This window comes from Grus americana, chromosome 9 (assembly GCF_028858705.1).
Source record: "Grus americana isolate bGruAme1 chromosome 9, bGruAme1.mat, whole genome shotgun sequence".
Lineage (NCBI taxonomy): Eukaryota > Metazoa > Chordata > Aves > Gruiformes > Gruidae > Grus > Grus americana.
The window spans coordinates 20,835,495-20,858,860 of NC_072860.1; the positions used below are offsets into that span (position 1 = coordinate 20,835,495).

Consider the following 23,366-nt stretch of genomic DNA (forward strand, 5'->3'; position numbering starts at 1 on the left):
AGACTGCCCAGCCTTGGGGCCCAGAGGGTGCTAAAAGCCCGACTATAATGTAGGTCCTGACATGTCTCCTTTAAGATGAATGATGAGGACTTGCTGCAAGGCAGCCTGCCTGAAGGAAACAATCAGACATGTATCAAAAAGCCCATGAAAGCGTGGTCCACCAAACCACTTTTTAAAGTCACTCAAAGATATGGTGAGCTGCCAAGCTGGCCCGTTAGGGTGGGTGCTCTGGTGCGAGCAGTGGGGCTCCTGCAGACAGTCTGATGGGACGCCCGTGCTGATGCAAGCCCTCAAGGGTTAAATACTTATCTTGGCACTTGAAAACTTCCATAATAAGAACGCTTTAAAAGAAAGAAGCCATCTGCTTCAGGAAAGGCATCATGCAACAATCAGCCTGCCTTGCTTACCGAAGCAGCGAGACGGGGAATCAGACAAGATGGGACCAGGCAGCCAAAATCCTGACTGCTTTCAAGCTCCATGGCAGGAACTCGGCCCTTCCCATGCTTTCACAGTGATTTACAATCACAAAAGAAAATCTGCCAGGCATCCTTATGAGGGTCCTCCAAATCTCCCAACAGGAGGCTGGAGCCAGAGGTCACGGCACCAAAAATGCTCACGTGCCGGGTCCCTGGCTGGGGGCTCCGGCAGGCGCCGACCAGCAGCTCCCTCCGCTTGGATGACCGCCGGTGGTGCCTCAGGCTTTTCTTTTTCTGACATTTACAAAAAAGTCTGACAGCAAAGTGGAGAAGTAGGCAGTCCAGCCCCTCCTGCGTGGGAAAACGAAACGAGCTCCCAGCAGGGTAGTAGGGGAGGAAAGAGGCATGTGGCATTTCCAGCTTTCTCGGTGCTGTGTGGTAGCAGACATGAGAAATGACCCCCATTGCTTAAGCCCTTAACCCTTAGATAGTTTCTTCTATTAACGCCAGATGGAAAATCTTAAAGTCTGAAAGTGTAGTGGAAATATATTACAGGAAGGCATGCAGAGTTAATGTCATCGAATGCTCATTTCTTCAGTTCAGTACATCTTGATGTACCATTCACTTCAGCAGAAATGCTACCAGCTCCCTGGGATCCATTCCAGATTTAGCCCAGAGCAAAGCTGAACAGGTATTGCCCAAACTAAGGGACTTGTGAGGTTGCCAAAGAAAAACACTGGGGTAAGAAATACCATCTGCCACTGGCCAGCTCAAAGGTTTGGCCTGAATTTCAAGAAGGAGCAGAATTGGGCCTGATTCAGACTCCTGGTCTGAAGATGTGGTCACCATATCTTCCTGTGATCAGTCAGAAGAGCTCCAGGCCATGCTGGAGACCTATGAGGCTCTGCAAGCTCACATAAGGTTTTGGATTATTAACCAAATACAAATGTATAATGTCTGTCAGTGTTAATGAAAACTTTGTAATGGGCCTCTCTGTAATATTCACACTTTATGATAGCCTAAACTCACCTAGTCCTACAACAAACTCATCACTATTTACAGAAGCAGAAACAAAATCAAAACCTAAAAACCCTGAAACAAACAGAAAGAAATGAAAGAAAAGCTACTTCTTTGGTGGCTTCTCACAGACAAGGTACACAAAGGTGTAGAGGGACCACATAATTTACAGGTGGAGAGTATATGTGACTATCACATGGATATTGCATTCATATACCAGACCTTTCGGTATGTAAGCACACTTAACCGGTTTGGTAAAAGTTAATAACCATGCCTTTCTTCTTTTTCAACCACCACGTCTGCAAATTAAAGCTTACTGTTACCACTAGTACATTGCACTACACACACAAACACCTGTTTCTGGTGATAGTTTCAGAAATGACTGGGTGGTTTAGTAACTCAGGCTTTGGTTGTATCATGTGAGGAGAACTAGAAAGCACTGATATTCAGAGTGTATCATCATCAAGATGTTTTTGGCATGACATATCCTAATGTTAAACTCTAACATTGCCAGGAGCTGTAGCAGTGTGTGGAAAAAATAGCGTTTTTCTTTTTCCTGTGTCTGTTTGAAGGGTTAGACATAATTGTTAATACACAGCATGTGACTACTAGCAAGAGTAGGAATATAGATCTCCTGCTGCTAGTGTTTGTTGTTATTAACTACTAACGTATACTTTCACACGTGAGCGGAAGTATGCGGTAAAGGCATTCCTTAGCAAGTTTGTGCAGTTTACTTACTCTCCAGCCATAACTCACCCCTTACTCTGAGCAGCAAAGCCCAAGTGACCCAGCCGTGGTGAGCACACAGGCATCACGGAGGCAGTTTCCGTAGCAACACGAGCCACACAGAAACATCCAAAACATCTCCTGCTCGCTGTCCCTTGAAGTTGTTGCTAAACAAGTGGATACTAAACCTTTTACCTGAATTTCAGAGGTACAATCAATGTATCATGAAGCAAACCCTTTTGCTTGTGAGCAGGTTAACTTTTGCTACTACCCTGCCTTCAGGCATAATAGGAAAAATAACTTTTTTTTTTTCCTTTTTTTTTTTCTAGTGTGTTTTCTCCAAACACTGCCTGGCCTCATAAACAAATAAAGGAAGCAGCTCCTAGGTCCTCAGCTAATACCAATTATCGTTAGGGATCTGTTAAAACTATGGCAATTTAGAGCAATCAGCCCAGGATCTGCTGGGTGTTTGCTGGTTCCAGGTGCTCACCATCACAGCTAGATTAGGAGCAGATAAATAGTTCACCCAGCAACAGCACTGGCTGGTTTGTTGGGGACAGTTCTGTGGAGTTTTGGGTTTGGGTTTTTTTTTTTTTTGCTGAGACATTTTGAAGAAAACAGCATTTTGGAGGTGCTGGACTAAAGAATTGCAAGCCGCTTGAAATGGGGAGAGATGTTTTCAAGGAAGGGCAAGAGTGCTATTGGTACATCCAAGGTATTGTGTCCAGTAGTCTGAAGTATTTCCTTTTTATTTGTGCATTGTTTCTTAAAGTCTCTTTACTCCTTGTATTGCAGCCTTCTGGGGTAAAGTATATATATTGTACTGCATGAAGATACTACCTTTTTGCATTTACTGTAATCTAAACTACAGTTCAGTAAGGCTGAATGTATGGCTTTCCCCCTTACGTAGGCATGCAGCCATGGAAGCACTGTGCAGAAATGAGTGTATTGATTTATACCTATCGCTGCTTGACAAGAGCAGAAGGGGGTCTCGGAGTTTTAGTTTAGCTGATGGACCGTGCTAAACACAGCCTGGTTCTGCTGCTACTACATGTGAGTTATCTTTGATGCAGCCAAGTTGCTTTTGAAGTATTGTAGAAGGTGAAACAGAGCCAGCTTTATAGGTGATAATAACAGAATGATATTATTTAGGCTAAAATGAGTCAATATTTGGAAAATTCCACTCTTAGTAATAAGACCTTGCCTGAGGGAGGCTGATTGGTGCTGCCTGTAAGGAGACAGCCTGTACCAGATGGGAGAGTGAGTGAGTAGCAGGAGACAGAGCCTGAGTGCTCCTGTGGCCACCAAGAGGCAATGCTGGGGGTGCAGCCTGGGGGGAACACAAGGGTGCAGCCAGGAGAAGAGGAATGTGGCTACCAAGTCATCTGAAATTGGAAAAATAAGATATGGGAAACAGAGCTTTCATTGCAATGTTGCACAGGGGATGAGTGCTGGTGATAACCTGCTTGGTGGTGGGAGGGAATGCAAACCTGATTATCGAGGCATACGGTGAGCATGGTCTAGCCACAGGTTGCAGTTAAAGGTGGAGGAAGAAAAGGCAAATTTGGATAAGGTGTAAAATGGTAGAGGCTTGAGCTGTTGGGAGGCTTGTCCCTGGTAGCCCTTGCTGGTGATCCTGTCCCCAGCTGGAGCCCAGCACAAGGCTGCCTGACCTGCTTTTCCAGGGCTGCTGGCTCCTGCTGGCATCAGAAGCACGGGGCCCTGGCTGTGTTATGCTGACACTTGTCCTATAAAACTGACAGCAATAATGAATGGTACTCCATATTTCTGTAATATCTTCTTCCTTGGAAAACCTAATAACATGCTACTGATGACATTTCTGAGGGCTGGACCGCAGCCAGTTTCTTGAATAGTTTGGCCATGGCCCTACAACTGGGAGCTCGAGTCTGTAACGCTTATGATCAGAGGTGAAGGACTTGCTTTCCCTTCTCCCTCTGCCTACTCCTCCTGGATAAACAACCTGCCCTTACAGCAAGTGCTATACATCCAGGACTGTCTAGAGGGGCTGTAAGTGTGTTAACTGCTCAACCTGAGCAGCTGGTTGGTCTCAGCTTGATGCTTAAACTCTGAAGCCATCTCCCCTAGTTGAACAAGTGTATGTGCTCTAATCGGTGTTATTGGATGGGAGCAGCTGTCTGTAGTACCAGACAGCAGATCTAATATATTGCTGGAGGAGTTCTGGGCTAGACTATAGCAATAACTTATTAAATGTAACTCTGAGGGAGTCCATTTTGTTAGTTTTGGGGAGATTACAAACAATTGACAAATGAATCTTCTTTCTATCCTTGGTACGTCGCACATGTCAGGACTTTAGTGGTTTGTGGGCTGAATCTGTTATTGACCATTGTATTCCTTGGCATGAACTGAAATTTCAGCCTCCAGGTTCATGGCCATTAACCATGGTGAAAATAAGTGATGCATTTGTCTTGCATGATGAGTTTGCCTGTGGAAGTTATGACTGTGGCTGGGTACTTGGATCAGGTGCCTACAAAGATGGCCAGTCTGGAAAGGCTGTTTGCTTGTGTGGCATGATGGTCCCTCCTGCAGATGCTGGATGCTTGGCTAGGAGCAGTGCTTCTGGGTTGAGAATGTTGTTGTAAGGATAAAAAGGGGATGGATTAAACTCACCTGATGCTTTATGGTGGATTCTGGTAGAGCTTTTCTGCTCAAAGTTTTTTGCCTTGCTTTCTCTGACCCCTCTGACATTAGTCACTTGAAGATCCTTTTGATTCAACTGCACAAAATGAAACAGTCATGATTTGGACTGCAGGAGTAAGGATGGGAGCTGCAGCTTTCAAGCACCTTATGTGTATGCAAAGGAGACTGTTGCACTTGAGGCAGTGACTACACTAAAGACTACTTTAAATGCTTGAGTGTGGGCCCAAGTGCAGTTTGAACAAGCTGTGTGCTTATGCAATTAAGGTGAAGCCGTGCTGCTGCTTGAGCACTTACAGCATGTGGTAGGGATACAGACAGGTCAGCTAACTGCTATGTGGTAATCTACTTAATCCCCAAATGGAGGGAAATCGGCACCTGTGCTGCCTGGAGGAGGCAGTGGGTTTCTGTCTTGGGCTGTGTAACTGCAGGCTCAGATCCTGAGGAGAGATTGCTGTTTTGGCAGCACTTGTGCTCCTGTTTGCTGGTAGTGTTGCTTATTTTTATGGATCAGGAGGCTGCAATCAATTGCAAAAATACCAAGAGTACAGTTTGAACCCATGAGATCAGGAGTGGATGTGTACTTTGAAGAAAGTACTGAAGAAAAAAACATTTTGAAGAAGTATCAGTTTTCTAATCACTGTAAAGGATTGACACAACAAGGGACTGTTTTTCCACTGAGTGAAACAGAAAACAAGGAATCTAAATTTCCAGATTCTGTTTTCAGCTTTTCTATCAACTTGTATTTGGAGGCAAACAAGCACCTTCCTTCCCTGCTTTTGCCACCTGTAGACAAGGCAGAGCTGTCACTGGGAACGGAGGTGTCCTGTGGCTTTAAGACTGTACACTGATGGAAAGCTTTGGTGAATGGTCCCATGGAGATATAAAATGATTAATCTGCAGGCATCTAAGAACACTTGTGACATAGCTTTTGCTCTTGTATCTGCTATTTCACTTATGGAGCTGTTAATATCTCGTAATGCACATCAAGCCATATCTTAATGATTAAAAAGGGTCTGTTTTATCTGTAGCTAGTGAGAAATGCAATTATTTCAAGTAGTGAAAGTTCTGTACCAGTCAGAAGTGGTGTTTAAATGGTTTTAATAACTTGGCTGGAGGCTTGTTTTGAGGTGCTGAAAGCACACCATCCCTCCGATTAGCACATTGCTACAGCTCTGGATTCGGCATGGGGGCACTGCAGAGGGGCAGGAGCCGGGGAAGCCACGAGATGGAGAGCTGGGGCAGCAAGGCAGTTTGCAGTGTCCATGTAGTGTCTTAGCCTGAGGACAGCTGGGGAGGTAGAATAAGACCTGGGTGGGAGATGTAATAAGGATGACAGAGCTGGGGGACACTGAAGGATGAACGTATGCAGAGTGGGAGAGGGGGCTGGAGACAGGGTGAGGGAGAAGGAAAGGTCTCTTCCTTCCATGCCAAGACCTTGTGTTGACAGCAAATCCCATCCAGGAGCAACCTTTGCCTCCTAATGCTGACCTGCTAATCGCTGGGAGGCAGCCTGCAGTGCTGAGACCTGACAGGTCTGCTGGCAGCAGCGGGATGCTTTCCATCATGCTCCCCTGCCTCTGAAACTTCCAGTGCTTCTCAAAACCACACAGCTTCACTCAGAGCTAATGAAGTGTGTACTGGGGGAGACAGACTTCAGTTTTAAGCAGAATAAACCTGACTGTGAGCATGCGGGTAGGACATGGATGGGCTTAAGCTATTTCTGGGATTTTTCATTTGTTCTTCCCTCATATGAGACACTTAGTCTCCCCACCAGCACATCAGCAGCAGAGTAAAAAATGGACAGTTTTCCAAGCCTGTCACATCTCTAGTGTGGAGGGCTAATGTTCAATTCAAACCCAGTACAGAAGCTAATTGCTGAGAAACAGTGGGATATTTCAAAGCTCTAATTAAAGGCAATTTAAAATCTCCACTGATAATAGCAAGAGCAAAAAAACCCCTGCTGCTGGATGCATACCAGTTAGCAAGACCAGCTTACAACTGAGGGGTGCAGCTGACCTCTTTTAGAAATGGGCATGGCTCTGCTGAGCAAATAGGGAGTTAAACTGATGACATGTATAGAAATTTGGCCTGTTATCGCTCCCGCACACCCCTGGCAGTGCAGCTGGGAAATGATATTTCTGAGCACTAAGTGGCAGGTGTGTGCCTCTGCTGAAGGGCGAGCATGGTGCAAGCGGAGTCAACTCGATTGGGACCCAGCCCAGCAAAGAATCTTGCTGTGTGCCTGAAGCGTGAGGGCTGCAAGCGTCTGTGGGGCTGCATCAGGAGTGCAGATTTTCAATTCTGTACTGAAGTAAAAGCTTTACCAAAATGACAATTAAGTCACTATCTGACTAACTCCATGCTTTCCATCTTGCTTCATTTCTGGTGAAACACCTATTGAAATCACACTGCCTCGTACTTCTGTAAACAACCAAATATTCCACCCAGCAGCATTTACCTGGAGGTGGGTGCACAGAGTGAGTCCCTGGCCACATGGGAGCCGGAGGGAGTTTTGCCACTGAGTTCAACTGGTACTAAAACTACTCCTGTAAAAGCGCATTTTTACAGTTGCACCGCGATCTCTGCTGTAGACCTCTAGTTAAATGCATGTTAAAGTTGAGGGTCAAGCCACCTGGTAGTAAATTAATGGTTTGTAGTGTAGCTACTGCTGTGATGCCTCTCTTCCATTAAAAGAGAGGGAATGCTGCTGCAAGTGGCTTGTATGCCCAGAATAATGGTGCTCGTGGCTTGCATCTGCATAGTGGAGGATGCTTGTTGCATTTAAAGAAGATTGTGAGCCCTAAGGCATTGCTCAGCCCAAGAACCACTGCAGAGCTGCAGTGTCCCAAAGGGAGACTCATGGGAGTGGGGACTTCAGGCATGACCCCCCCATGCATCATTTCGGGGTGTTCACATGGACCCCTTCCCTGATTGGGTTCTGCTGCATCTGCCCTTCACCTGGAGGGGTCTTATGAGCATCAATACCTCTATGTTTGTAGCCTCTAAACAAGCATGCAAAAAGCAGGAGGCTCCTCTGCTACCACTGTCCCTCTGCTGACACAACATGCAGCACCTGGTTACCGATGTGCTTATCTACCAAATGATCCTTAAATCGAAAGGTGAGAAATGTTGGGTCACTCTGGACACATGCAATACTCCAGTCTGCTAGGTTGCCTTTGGGCTTATGAAGTCTCCTGTAAGGCAAGGTTCAGTCCTCAGCATCAGGGTCCCTCCAGCACCCTGCCGCTTGGCATGCAAAGTGGCACAGAGAGGGCGTGACTTCTCTGGCTTGTTTAAAAGAAAAGAGTAGAAAGTGAAATAAGAGACATTTACCAGCTTTGAAGGTGGGAAGGGTGCTGAGGCCTTCTGCTTTCCTTTCCCATTGCGATGCTCCTCGTCTCTCTTGGGCCCCATGTTGCAAATCCTATGCTCCCATCTGAAGAGCACCGGCTGCGGGCTCCCTCCAGAGCCCGTTGATGCAATCTGGGTCATTTGGAGAAGCTCGTCAGGAAGGATCCTGCGCCTCCCCGCTGTGCCGGCGCTGAGCTTTGCCTTCCAGGGTGTGTGAGGGCACAGGCTGGTCCTCAGTCCTGCTCCCAAACCTGGCTTGCTCAACCCACTGCAGCCTCGGGACTCCCGGTGTGCCCCCCCAGGGTGACCAGCTGAGGTAATGCAACATGGGGACATGGGGGAAATGCCCCGTGGGATCCATCTAACCACTTTTCTGGGTGGGGAGAAGTCAATGGCTGAAGCTAGCACAGAGCATCCCCAAGAGCCAAACCCCACCTGCCCTCCCAAGGGGCTACTGGTGAATAAGGGGATTTCTAGCAAGGCAACAAAGCCCTCCTGGGGAGAGACAGGATTTCTTAAAGTGGGTCTGAGTGGATTATGACAGATAAGCTGGATGGCTGTTTCATAAGTTTCCCCAGTGCCTGGACTCCATGCTCAGTAACAGACGCTATTTGTGCTGAGAATAACTGATTTCTCAGAAACGCCATGTAAGAATATAAGCATGCAGAGGTCTGGAGCAAACTACATCTGTTTCTCTGTATCTCAGCTTTATCTGTAACAAAATCTCTTCCCCATTCCAACACCAGTTTAGTACCAAGGGACCAGACATGCTGTCAAGCACCACGGCTTGGCGGAGGCCACCTTTCCCTGGCAGCTCATGTTCCTCATGAATCCCCACCTTTTTCCTTGACCTTATTCTAGATATTTACACAGACAAATGCTAGTGGCAACAAACCTGACTCCAAAGCCAGTGTTTAGACCATTCTCAACCTCCTACTCATTTACTGCAGTCAAAATTCAGAAGCAAAGGCAGCATGCAGGTATTCCTCCAGCCCAGGCACCGCACCATGCCGGGGCTATGCTACTGTTAGACCCATCTTCAGAGCAGCTTTGCTGCACAGCGAAAGTCACATGAGCAATGAATTTCCAAGGCTTTGCAGACTAATAGTTACTGCAGAGCAGTGGAAGTGAAGACTTAAGTTTCTATCTGGAAACTCTTTCTGTTCAGCTGCAAGTTTTTATCCAAATTATTTAAATGCTCACTGCCTCAGTTTCTCCATTTGTAAATCCCTAACCTGTCTGTTTGCTATTCTTGGATTAAAAGCACTGTGTAAGATATGTTCTAGCAGCTGCTGCTTGTACACATGTGGAAAAACAAATTCTGAATGCTTTCTGGGGAATATGGGTATCCCAAATCAGCGCAAGGCTGGAATAACGGAACTGTTGTGACACAGCACGATGTTCGTAAGCTGGGGAGTGCCTGGAAGTTTGTGCTCTGCCTGTGGGAAGCTTGTGTGCAGTTACTGCTTCCTCAGCCCTTCTGTTTTAAATGCAAATATTATAAATTACTTCAACTTCACCCTAAAGTGGATAAAGATCATAAATATGAAGTCAAATAAGACCCAAGTGCATGAAAGCTGGCAGCCTGTTTTAATGTGCTGCTGCTACGCCTTTCATTTGCCCAGCGCAGCAAGCGAATGCTGTGCAAGCCCCTGTGTGTGGAGTTGGAGGGGGATGCAGGCAGCGAGTTACCCACTGGCTGTGAGCTGAGCTTGGAATTTCCTGACCATTTTTTTGCGGTGCTGAAAGCAGCTTGCTGTCAGGAAATCTTTGGTGCCCCCTCCCTACCCCGTTTCAGTCTCTATTGCAGCATTCCGGAATGTTTTGCTTTCCAAACACAGGCCCACAGTGTATTCAAGTTAGGTGTCCCCCCCGTAACAACATTACAATATGCATTGCTAAAACATTACTGCAAGCCTCCAGCTTCAGCCCACAAGTGCTACCAACAGCTAATTCATTCCTCAGATTAGCAAGCGTAATTTGTATCATAAAACAGCACTTGAAGCTGTCTGCCTGTGAAATGTCCTTCACTGGAATCCTCAGTCAAAGCCTGGCTCGTGCCAGCCTCTTGTCAGGTGTAACTGCTCTAGGAAATACTTTTCCAGGGTGTGCTTAGCAGAAAAGCCTGAGTTTGCTCTAATGCATGCTTTAATCTTCACTCCCCAATACTTCATGACAGCCCGTCTAAGCTCTTGGCACCGTCCCTGTCCCGAACGCCTCGGCGCGTCCTGCGGCTTCCCCCGGTAAGGATCAGGTTTACCTTAGCAGCAGCGGAGCAGCAGTGCCAAAAATGGAGATTTCAATGGGATCTGACAGGGAGATTTTTCCCTCTCATCTACATACTTCTGTAGTTTCCACCTTTGGGAAAACAGCCTATCTACAAGCAGGAGGTTTCCGTATAGCTTGTCTCTCGATGTGTCCAAATATTTCTCACTGCTCTCACAGTTCCCAGGCAGTTTTAATTATTCTGTTTTTAAACAGAGGCGAAGCACAAGTGTTCAGTAATTATTCAGAAACAAGTCACCAGAAGGAAATGGGTGCAAAGACCCTCTGAATAAACTCAGCCCCAAAAAGTTGAACTTTCTTTCTCCAAACTTTATTTTGTGATGCTCCTTGTTATCCCCGCCTTTATAAAAACTCCTCTTCCCATCCGTTCTGCCTGGGCTCCTCCGGGGCATGATGGCCATCCCCACAAGGGCAGGATGCTCGGTACGGGGCTGGTGCCTTGGCTGTCACTTGGCAAAATTCATCCTTCTCGCCTGCTCTTCAGAAGAAAACTGCAGGACTCGGGCAGGAAAGCAGGCTCGGGGTTGGGGCAGTCCCGCTACTGTGCCGAGCCTGGAGCCGGCATATGGATAGGCAGCACCCAGCCGTGCAACCGTTACTTTCCGAAATGCCAGCGCTGTGGGGAAGCAGGCGTGCAGCTCTTTCTCCAGTGCTTGCTCGACCCTGCGTATCCTTGCTTGCGCCGGTGTGAAATCAGGGGCTTCCTAGCCTTTCCCTCAGTCACCTCCATCAGACTGCTCTGTCCTTGGGTGCTATTTGCTTTTCTGAGTCAGGAGCGTGCCGGAGAGACGCTCCCGTTCGTCTCGGGCTGCTCACTGATTTCCCACGCTGTGTGCTTGCTATTTGCTCCTATGGCAAAAATAAAAGCTGCTTTCGCTGGTGTCGTCCACAGTTGGTTGTGATAGGATCTTTTTTTCCCCCCTGTTTAAAATGTAAGGTCTCATGAATGAAGAAGCTACAGCCTGTCTAGGTCTTGTACCAGGCAGTCTCTGATTCATCAGAGAATCTCCTTGGTAACTAGCTGTTCCTCTCTGATGATTTGTTACAAAAAAGCTCTCCCAATTTAAAGATAAAATACAGTGAAAGCAGAATGAGGAGCTATACCACATAGATACCTTATACAGGGACACATGCCTTGTGTGCACGCAGCTATACTGGATATTTTATGATGCGTGTAGGAAGCAGCCTCTGTGATACAGCGTGGTATCATCCCACGGGTGGGAACTGTGTCCTGGCTGCCCCATTTCTGCTAAAAATCCTTTTTGCTGCTCTGGGCCAGTAACCCTGCCTGCAGGGTAAACAATCCCCCAGGAGATGATGTTGGCCTCTAACGAGGGGCTCAGTGGTTCATGCTTTAATAAGCCAGGTTTCTGGCCTTGTGTGGGACTGATGGCCAATTACAAAGATTCAGAGAGGGTGATTTCTGCAGGAGGTGTGCCTGCCGCATTTGATGCTGCCTTGTAGCCCTCCTGCTCTGGAAATGAGCCCCCGCTGCCCGACCCCCTCAGCATGCAGCAAAGCCCTGCCTGTGCTCCGGCGGCTGCTCGAGTCGGAGGGAAGGTGCTCGCTGAAGATTTGTGGCTGTGTTTTTTTTTTTTCCTGAGAACCAGCATTGCTGGAAAAGTTGGTCCAAGGTGAGGCTAAGAATGCTTTGTGTTTGAAATAGCTGGTAATTGTGTTCAAAAAGTCAGCATAAGTGAAGAGTTTGACCTGTGAATGCCCAAGGCTGGGAAGCCCCAGGAGCTGCTGGAAATCAGAGGGATGAGGCAACATTACGGGGCTAGGAACAAGTGTTCACATTGCATATGTCATCTTCCCCTCCGTATGTTCTCACTCGCCTTATGCCCTTTCTGTCCCACGGCACTAATTCCTCTGAACTGATACAACAAACAGCAATGGGTCTATGAGGGGTCTTTTATCTCTGCAAGAGGCTTTTGAGCTCAGCATGGAAGCTCGCCCGGCAGCCGGAGGAAGGCTCCCGTAGGCGGCTCTGGCAGTCGGGCTATCGCGTACCGCAGGTGTCGGCATTTTGGGACAAAATCTGTGTTCCCACAAGGTGCTGTGGCATCTCTAATGTCTGGGCAGGAGAGACCCAGGATTGTGTACTCTGCCTGGGGAGGCCTGATCCAGCCCTACTCAGATTCAGGCCTATGGTTTCAGGGTGTTTAAATCTTTGCAGGCAAAGATTTGTAGGCTGCCCCTACCAGCAAAGCCTAAAGTGCTCAAATGTCTATTTACCAATTAATATGGGCAACGATGAACTGGTTCTGATAAATGACGGTTAAGATAATCAAGCTCATTTTTGATGCAATTTACCCATGTCGGGAACATGACCTCATTCTGGATAAGGGATGGGGTTTTGGATAATCAAAGTTGTGATAAGCGAGGCCTGACTGTCCCCCCCCTCAGTCAGGGGGAGAGAGATGCTCGTCCTTCCCCCGTCCTGCTCCCCCGCCGCGGGTGCCGAGCCGTGGGAGGGCAGGCGAGCCCCTGCCGTGGCCCCGATGTGCCGCATGGCTGGGGGCTGCTGTTTCAGGCCCGAAGGGAAATACAAGGGGAAGCCTCTCCTCCGCCTCTTTCCTACCTTTTAGTTTTCTTTCTAAAGCTTGAAAGGAAGAGCAAAGCCTTTGCAGCCATCAGATCTCTGTGCCTCTTGGTGGGAGGGAAGCAGAGGAGCAGACGGAGCTCCTGAGGGGAGGGATGTCTGCAGGGCACGTCCCGCATGGCTTTGTCTCCAGACTCCCTCGATGGAGGGAAGGACAGAGGGAGGTTGGGTCCAGCAGCGCTGGTGCCTGGTGTTGGGGTCTCTGAGATCCGGTGCTGTTCTGTGACCACAGTGTGGCTGAAGCCACCAGGCTGGGAAAAGCAGGCTCATTTTTGTTTTGCCCAGGGTAGCAGGAGCTGCATCTCCCCCAAGAAGAGCGTCAGGGCAAAGCCTGGGTGCCGTGTCCCACCGCACGACTCTCCTGGAGCAGGGGATGCTCCCTCGGAGCCTGTCCTGCCCCGTGGAGGTGATAGGCAGACCTGAAGACAGACTGTTTACTCTTCCTGAAGCAGCCAGAGGGGCAGAGCTCAATTTTTGTTATACATTTTAATCATACTATTTTAACTTGGAGCTTGGCATGGGGAGAAGTGGAAAAGTATCAAAAAACTTGCTTGTTCCTCACCCCCCACCTGGTGCCTGCAGCCTTCCGTCGGTTCCCCTGCAGGTGCCTGCAAACAGCATCTCCTCAGCTGCATTATTGCCTCTTGGGTGGTTTTGGTTACAAATTTATATTTATAAAAAAAAAAGAGCTTATGTACAGCGTTTTGCTGTTTCTATCTCCTTTGCGCTGCGTTGCTATTTTGGGAAGTGGAGCAAAGGTGGCTGCAGCTATTTTTATAGCAGGGGAAGGTGCATGGATCTGGGCGCCCGCAGTCTGGGGTGGGCATGGGGCTGCCTGCCGGCGGGTGGCAACAGCGTGCCCTGCAAGCAGATGTGGCTGTTGTGGGTGGGGGCTTTTTTTTTGGCTTTTCTGTGGCTCTTCCATTTTATTTCAATTGCTGGCTTAATCCTGAATCAGATTCGAACTTAAAGGAATGTCAGTGGCAGTAAAAAAAAAAAAAAAAAGAAAAAGGAAAAGCCTTGGTGAGTATTTTTTATGAATTGGATCTCTTCAGATGAAAGCTTCATTACTGTGAAACAATGAGCCTGCTACACTCTCAGTAGTACAAATGGGTTTCATTTGTATTAGGAAGATACAAGCTTATTATTTTTAGTCTGTTCCTGTAGCACCAGGAATGTTTAATGTGATAATCAATGTAATTGAGGAACTGAAAGTACAGAAAATTGCAACACTCTCGGGGGTGATAATGACTACAACCGGAGCACTGCTGAAAGGGCCCGGGGACGGGTACAGGTGTAGGAAAAATGGACTCGCATCCCGAGTGTGGATGATCCCATGTCACGCCGGGGTCAGTGGGAGCAGCTCCCGGGAGGGTGCTGGGCAGCTCCAGCGCAGCCCTTGCGCCAGGGGCTGGACCCTCCCGGGTGCCAGCAGGACAGACCTGGCCCCGAGCACCCGGCAAGAGGTTCAGGGCATGGGATGCACCCAGGGACGGCCCTGCTGGAAGGACACAGGGAGAAGGAGCTGCTGCCTTCTCCCCCGAAGCCCGAGGGCTAGGGAGGGGCAGTGTCCCCTCCTGGGGTCTGGTGGGAAGAAGGACATCCAGGAGCAAGCCTGGCTGCAGAGTTTGGCAGCTACATTTGTTTAAGCAGGTCTTTACCGACTGTTTGCAAACGTTGATAGGTTCAAAATTTGGCTGGTTTGGCTGCTTTTTTTTTTTCCCCTGAAATAGCAAAAGGCACATTTTTGACACCAAAACCCTCCTGCCAAATTCCCTGCTCCTCCTCCTAAGTACAGGGTTGCTAAAGCTTTTCAATTAAATGCTTCGGAGCATTGAACGCGGACAAAACACGGCATTTCCTCTCCAGCCCGGTGCTTGGAAACTGTGATGCTGTTTTGTGAAGCTTTCCCTCCCTACACCTCAGCCTGCGGCAGGCACCCACCGTGAACGTTTTCAGCCTGAATTCTATGGAAAGCATAAGCAGCAAACTCACTGGAGGACCTGCCAGCTATAGGTGGGTCACCTATAGCACTCTGGCCACCACTCGCACGAGCCTGGCCACACGTGGCTCCTGCTCTGGGTTTGGGGAGCTGCTGGTCGCCATGTACCAAATTCACTCGTGTACCTCCAGGCAATTTCACTGCTAATTTTAGTCCCTCCATAACACAGTGTGTTTTTTTTTTTTCTGTTTGCTGGTGATTTACTGTGTGCATTAGTCCGTAGAGGCGGTGGCAGGGAGGAAGGCAGCTCGTTGGCTCAGCCCTGGCTGCTGCTCCCAGCGCAGGAGAGGAGCCTGGGGCAGGGCGGCAGGACAGGGTGGGTGGTCATGGGCGAGAAGAAATGTCTGTGACCCAGGGGAGATTGAATATATTTTAGATGTAGCCTCCAAAACTACTAAATTCAGAGTAAGCCTGAAAGAAATGACAGCCTGCAAGGGTGCAGTCAGGTTTGTTTTCAGCCCTCTCTGTTTTAATTTGTTTCACTTAGAGGAGGGAGATTTTCTCTCTTAGAAGAGTTGCCTTGTTCTAGTGGTTTTTCTAATAAATCATGGTTTTAGACACCAAAAGCTGTTTGGTGCCCTCCCTTTTAGGGAGCACTGCTGGAGCAACCCTCCCACGCGAGGACAGGCTCCTGGCTGGCAGCGTGAGAAACCGGGAGCCAGGAAAGCCAGATCTGATCATTAAATGAACTCAGTTTAGCATACGCAATCCGTTGTGCCATGAGTTACGTTTAAGCCTGCTGCAATCAGAGGGTACTTTGCTGAGGGAAACGGCTGAAGCCAGAGCTGAAGGTACGGCTTCGGTGACGCATTGGCTGTGGCGTTCACGCTCATAATGCAATTGCTTACATTACAAAGCAATTATCAGGGTTTAAAATTCCAATAGCGTTTTGAAGGTGTATATGCCTGAGGGTTTTCCATTTGCAGAGATGTTTCTTTTATTGTACCTACTTGCCTAATAACTTTACTGTTTTAAACACATAGAGGTGTTTTAGAAAGCTATTTGTGATCTTTGTTGAAAAACAAAGGCAATCCCGCAAGCTCCTTGCAGAATACTTGCTCCATCGCAAGCTGCTCCTAAGGCCCCATTTAGGTTTTGTGCAGGTTTAATGAGGTAAAGCCCCCATGCAGTGTTTCCTGCTCCCTTTCTTAATTTTTGGCAGCACATCCTTGAGCTGGGGCAGAGCACTTTGGTGCTCTCTCTATCACTGCGAAACCATCAGCTTTCCCCTATCCGTCCAACCCCTCCGGGAGCAGCAGTCACGCTTGCAGTAAATTTTCCCCCCAAATAACACATACATCATTCTCGCAGCCGGTTCCTGGTGCTCTGCAGACAGGCAGGCTGAGCGGGTGGGAAGGGTGAACTTTCTCCATCAGCTGCTAAAGAGGAAATTTGCTGTTGGTGTTTTGGGGTGGTGCCGTGTTGGAGCGCGGGGTGCTGGGGCAGGGCTCCGGGCAGCTCCAGCCCAGCCCAGAAGGGCCAAGAACTGAACTGGGACCTGCTGGAGGAGATAATTCAGACAACCCTTGTGCTTAGCAAGGGAGAGACTTTCTGCAGAGAGGACGATGTCCAGACCTGACAATTCAACACCTCCCAGGAGTGCTACAGTTCCCTTAAACAATATAATCAGACTCGTTATCTCACAACCGTTTATCACATGCAAAATGCATATGAAACAGCATGAGTAATTTCCATAGTAACCATAATCATAACCTCCCTATGTAGGGATTGAAATGCCAGATTGACGCATACTTGACAGTACCACGTACATACATGTCCTTGCACAAAGCACATATGCTCCTGGCAGCCAGTGTTTTGTTTCTGGGCTTCCACTGCTTGGCTTATAAGCGCTTACAAAACCTTGATTACTCATGTGTAATACTTTTGCACTAGACGCATGCTTCTGTAACGTCTTTAAGGTTATATGGTATTCTGTTGGCAACCCCTTTTATAAATAGTAATACAAAACACTTGCTGGTAAATCTGGCTGTCAGCAAGCAAATGCCAGGAAACAAAATGATTATTATTACTATTATTTGCACCATTCTAAAATCCATTAATTTGCTTATTGTGGCGTTAGGTAATGAACACTCCTGCAGCAAGATCACAATTCCGTTTTACATCAAATAACTATCTTTTCTCATGTATGATACATGAAGCATATTTCTTGCTTAGGGCATAATGTTTTATTAAAATTATTTTCCTTTGTTCTTTCTTACAGATTGTCTATTATGACTCTAAAGATTGCCTGCATGACATCTCTTTTTAAATTCAATGCATAATTATATAAAACAGAAATTAATCTGATGCTACATTAATAAACCTCTCATGATTTTCTTCGAACGGGGGGCACGCTGCTGCTATTTACCAGACAACATGGATTTAGCTAAGCTTCGTGGAATTTCGCAGTCACTGACACACGTATCGGATGCAATGATGGAAATAATGTCAAGACAAACTGTTCAGTTCAACCCAAAAAGACTAATGGAAGTAGTAAAAATAGTAAAGATATGAAAGCAAGAAGTACTGAAACAAATATCTGAGATGGAACTTCGTGGGAAAGGTTCACTGCAGCTGCAGACGTGCCTAGCTGAGTGTCAGCTTGGGTTAATTTGCAAGGTGACGGATGTCTTGAACAGGCAAATGCTGAAGAAAAGAGCTGGTGTCCCTGGGCCAGGTCTGCTCATGGAGCTGAGCTGCTCTCAGGTGTCTTTGGAGCATCACTGATTTACTGCAGCTCTGAGCTCTGGTGCTTGTGTTTAAGGATGATTATGCAATCCTACACCTTTTTAAAAAAAAAAAAAATCCTTGGTAATGCAAATAGCCTCAACCCCCTCCTAGCAGCACAAATACAATTTTGATTGATGGGACCTTATATGGCTTGAACTGTTTCATCCACTTCAGCTGGTCTTGTCTCACCTCTGGCTCTTCCTTTGAGCCCAAGGTTCCCTGGATTGGCTGTACCCACCTCTTGCTGGGCTCCTCAGCACTCCTGCTGGCCACCATGCCCAGGTGTCTCTGGTTCCCCTTTGGCTCCTAAATACCCACCCATGGTGCCCTGAGAGGTGCTTTCACTGCCTCCTTGCTGTGGCTGGAGGAGTCTCAAGGATGTCCATGACCTTTGTATCATCCACAGTGCAAGGACAGAGCAGCAAAGTGGTCCCCGCACCCCAAACTTGACTCTGAATTTGCTGGAGGTAAGTGCTGCTGTTCCTGTGTTGTAGATGGAAAACCTGCTGGGTGGCAGATGTTAAGTGTTTGGCTCAAGGTCACGGCACGTATCTTTGAAATCACTTGGTAAACACTTCATTCTCAGCAAAGGATGTGATTTGGGCTGTGATCTTATCCTGTAACAAAAGCTGAGATATGTTCCTCCTCTTTCATTCTAGTCCAGTGGTATATTTTGCTCACATTTAATAAGTGGAAAATCATTAACTTTGCCTTCTGATATATGTTTTTAATTTCTTTATTCATAATGAGTTCATTGCTGTAGCGGCAGGAGTGAAATATGTGCAAATGCAATTCAGCATTAATTAATGTCCACTTCTTACACAGTGTTAACAATAACGTGCCTAATCTTTCAGAGGCCGTTGTGGGAAACTCTTTGTTCTTTTCTAGCCAGCAAGAAGTGAGACTTGCATTTTAGCCTTTTGCTTAAAACTGCCTCTTAAGGGTTTTGAAGTGGTGTAAGAGAATTGAACGTAGCACCCTTGTTGTCCTTCCCTGCACCGACTGGCAAACATGAAGAGACAAGGCAAGTAGATTGACTGGAATCCCAATTACGTGGTGCAGGGTCGGACACCTCATTTCCACAGAGACCATGATAAACTTTTTGTTAGAACAACAGGTCTGTCAGCTGTTATTCCTCTCTTAACAGCAGAGTTTGTTAAATGCACTGTGTCACTCGCTACCATCGAGACTCTGCCTTCCCTCGTGTAGGATGGGCTCCCAGGTCTGTGAGGTGCTATTCCTCACCCGTCCACTGCAATAACAATGTACTGCAAGTTTTGTTGGTCTTGGGCTCTCTGAAGGATTAGACATGTAGTTTAGCAAAACTGGCCATCCATGGGTAAAAATATGACACTAAAATCAAGTTGTTATTTGTCTATATTGTGAGACTTGCCTTAATGCTGTCTCTGGGTTACACCCATTTCTTCACTAGTCAAAGAGGATGGATTTACTGGTCTGAAACGCTGATTTTTGGCCCACCGCGCTGCTGCTTTGGGTGTGCACTGTGCATGCACGCACCCTCAGCCCTGCCTGGGGGAAAGGAGGGGCTGGGGTTGGAAAAATCCCCACTTGTGTCTCAACAGGCTGGGGAGCAGCCAGGCTGATGGTTCACGGCTTACAAACGTTGTACAGCCCTCTGCATTTAATGATTTCTCCAGGTCAGCAGCAGGATTAGGTAGACTTTAGGCCTTCAGCACCATACTGAATGCCTCTGTTGTGAGGATTAAAGGAGTAACTTGCTGCCAGAAGTCAAAGGCTGTTGCACTCTCTCTTCTGACCCTTTAAAGCATGATGTAGTGTGTCCTTCAATATAGACGGAGAGCTGAGAACTTCGTTACTGCAGTGAGATGCACAGATTTAAACGAGAGATGCTGCTTGCTTCTCTGCGAGCCCTGTAAGGCTGTGCGGGAGTGGGATGATGTTGCATGGGAAACTTGGGAATTTCTGTGTGACCTTGCTGCTAAAAGCTCCATCTTGCTGCACCAGGGGATACCACTGAACTTATGCACAAACTCTTAATTTTTGCTGTTCTTAGGCTGCTGAACGAGCAGCTGTGGAAACTAATGGGGTTGAGCGCAGAGATTTGCTTTTAGGTGCAATTTGCTACTGGCTTGTTATGAAGGCAGGAAATTTGGTGATCTGTGCAGGGATCTATGTGGGGACTAGATCCTCCTCTCCAAGGCCATGTGGGAGCTGGAAACCCACCTTTTCTGGGGTCTGCATGCTGCCTGTGTGCTTCCCCTGTCTGGCTGGGGCTGCCTGGGCTCTGTGCGCTGCGGGCAGTGCCTGGCTGCCTGGGCAGCGTGAATTGCCAGGGTGGCTCTGACCCCTCTCCAAAAGGGGCAGCTGGAATATTGTTGCCAGCTGGAACGTGCCGGCACATGCATTACAGGGGGTTGAACTGGTTTCATGTAATAAGCCCCTTCTGTCCTAAAAAAAAACCCAAACCCTAGCTAAACCATTTCCCATCGCTGGCGAAAGGGCGTGATTTAGCAGGAGAGCACTGAGGGATCTTAGGGGCTTCACCAGCTCCCTCTCCTGCTGGCACCATGCTGTCCTCCCTTAGCAGCTCAGTGGCTCCTTGGACCCAATTTAAAGAACAGGAGAGAGCTGTGTCGCTGTGCTGAGACTATGAACGATGCCAGCGTTAGGGCAGATTGTAGGAGGCAGGGGATTTGTGGGAGAGTTCAAAGCTATCCCTGGCTGGAGTCTCCTCCTGCCTGAGTCTCATGATTTTGTATGCCACAAAGGGAGCTCTCTCAGACCTCCCTGGATCAGGCAATGGGAGAGAATCAGCTGCCTACCAGCCTGCGTGAAGGCAGCGTGGGTTGCCTGGTCACTGCACAGTGCTTCATGTCACAGCTTATGCTCTGCATGCTCAGGATGGCAGTCCTAAAAGCTCCTGCCATGGCCCAGGTCAGAAATGACCTCTGCCCAAAGACAGCTGGGGGATGACCAGCCTCGTGGCATGGAGGGTGTGCTGAAGGGGACCTGCTTCTCACCCCGTCCCTTGGCCATCCCCGATGCCTCGCTGCATGCGTCGTACGTCTGAGCTCAAACAGCAGTTTTGCTGGCTGCGATAGATGCAGCTGGGGAATCCCTCAGCCCAGCAAGAGCCATCTCTGTGCTGCTTTTCAGCCTTCCAGCCCTGCTTTGCTCCAGGTTGGAGCTTGCCCAGTGCTTGTGCAAAGCAGCAGTTGCAAAGCCGAAGTCTGGGGAAGTCGCAGGTTGGGAGTGTGGAGGCACTTTGAGGTTTTGTGTGCCAGGGATCTCCGAGAGGTGCTGCAGCTCACCGCTCTGCCCCGGGAGAGCAGCCAGGGCAAACTGCTCCGTTCATACCTCTGCACTGTCACATCGGAAAGAAAATTGGAAGTGACGGTTATTGCCGTTTCCCATCCTTGCTTGGCAGGGAGATGGTGCTCGTTGTTACAGCCAAGCCTGCCACCTCCTGACCCAGCAGCTTGGGTGGGAAAACTCGGAGGGAGGGATGTTGGATCCTGCTCCATCCTGCTTCGCTAACTTTCCATTAAAGTTTCTTGCTTTTGTTTTTGTGTCTAATTTGGGATGTGTGTAGATTTTGGTCAAGAAAAATGAACAATGGAGGATACTACTGCACCCTGAGAGCGATGGCATCAGCCTCCCCATACTGCATCTAATTTATTGGGACTAAGGGGGGTTAAATACAAACTCCAGTGGTAACACAAGCACTTTAGCAGTATACCAACTCACATAGAAATGTGCTTTGCAGAAAAATCCCTACTTTAAACGTTCCCCTTTGCTACACCCCCCGACAAATGTAGCCCTGTTTTAGTATAATGATGTTTTCCCAAAGCTCCCATTGCATCTGTCTGTGCTGAATTCATATACAGAAGTTTATAGGAAGAAATGAATTGCTAAAATTCCTATTGAATTTGGTTATCGGAGAGGCCTTTCTAATAAAGATAATATACGTCAGCAGAGCTGGCAGGGTTTTTACTGGGGCAATTTTTCATTGAGTCCAGAGTAGATGTTCTTTGATAAATCTTGTCAGTGCTGTCACCTTTGGTCTTAATGGCATGAATAGCTGTTCAGCTTGCAAAACAGCACAGCTATTCAGCGGCTCGTGGGTTTTGGCATCACGCTCAAGTATTCTTCAGTCTTTTCTGTTTTTTGCTAATCTCTCTATGACTAATTCACTAACTTTTTTATAATGCAAGAGAGGCTTCTGCAATGCATCTTTTAACCTCTGCTGTTCAGACTCTTGTGATGGATGCTGCTTTCACTGCAGGACTCGATCAACGCTGCAGTTTACCTGGCTGCATTATCAGAGAAGTGTAGATGGAGTTACCACTTTGTTCTTAGAGCAACTGTACAGTTTGGTTTTTATCTTTCCCTTTCAAAAGCTTTTGAATCAGACTTCCTCTCCAGCTTTTACAGCCAGCTGTAGCTCTGGACCAAACTGAAGCCTTGGAGATAAACTGCGCTCTGTATTTTTTGCGCGTAGTCTCATAAGGCAAGTTCACTCATTATGGGGGATATTGCTGCTTGCTGAGCCACCACCAGCTAGTTGCGTATCTCTGGAGCATCACAGTCTGTCTCATCAAGACACCCACAGCCCGAGGCTGCGAGTCCGCAGCTGCAACGTTTGCTTGCTATCACGATGACAATGACCTTGTTTCCCTGGCTGGGCCTGAAGTCACCACTGTGTAACGCAGGGTGCGTGCCCTGCAAATGGGGACAAGTAGGGAATGTGGAAACAGCTGCCCTGTGCCTGGTACCTGGGACTAGTGCTCAGGTTCCTTCCTTGCTGTGTGCTGTGCAGGACCAGTGGATCTTAGTCTCACTGTGTCAGCCTCACGGCAGCAAGTGGTGGGACATTTTTTTTTTCTTTATTTCTTCTTTTAAAGTGTCTCTTGCTGATCTTATATGTCAACAAACTCCAGGGTCTACAGCAGAGATGATATCTTAATGAGTTGGTTAGCATCTGTGGAGATCTCAGCAGAAACAGAAAAATGAGTGAAAGCCATACAGTTTAGTGAGACCTGCGTATCAGCTTTATCTAATACTGACCTTGCAAGAAGTCCTTGGATGATGTGAACTGGCTCTTATTGCTAGCAGAGAAAATAAAGTTGAAGCAGTTTATACCAGCTGAGCACCTGGTCATTACATCTAATGTTGTAAAAGCTGCTGTGGAAGCACGGGCTAAAATGGCTATTCATCTTTGATCCCTCAGCAATATGAGAGCCTCTAGTAATCTCTAAGATTAGGGTTATAGAGCACTCAAATTTTATCTACAGCCTGCTAAACCCTGTTTACAAAATGTTTTAGTTCAAAGAGGAAAGCACTACACGTGCGGTATTGTGTGGGTGTCCCCTCCTTCACTGTGCCTCTTTCGGGCTTTGAAATGTGTGTACGTGGTGCCTTGAAAGTCTGGCTTTGCAAGGCTCTGGGTGCTCTGAGCTGAAGGTCAGCGCTGCTGGCCCCAGCACCTGGTATTGCCAGGGGAGGCAGCAGAGCTGGGGAGGGGGTACGGCACATTTACGGAATTGCCATCCTTGGGGAGCAGAGACGGAGC

At 47.8% G+C, this 23,366-nt stretch overlaps 1 protein-coding gene across 5 annotated transcripts in view; it reads right to left on the reverse strand.

Annotated features, from left to right (window-relative positions):
- The window catches only part of LOC129210105 (calcium-activated potassium channel subunit beta-2), a 153,849-nt gene that overhangs the window by 42,599 nt on the left and 87,884 nt on the right, over positions 1 to 23,366 (reverse strand). The window contains exon 1 of one of the 5 annotated variants that reach the window (XM_054835637.1): positions 8,172 to 8,191. The exons of the other annotated variants lie outside the window; for them this stretch is intronic. The gene's annotated coding sequence lies outside the window, so the exon portion shown is untranslated. Of the gene's footprint in view, positions 1 to 8,171; positions 8,192 to 23,366 lie in introns of those variants that run through there. 5 annotated transcript variants of the gene reach the window in all.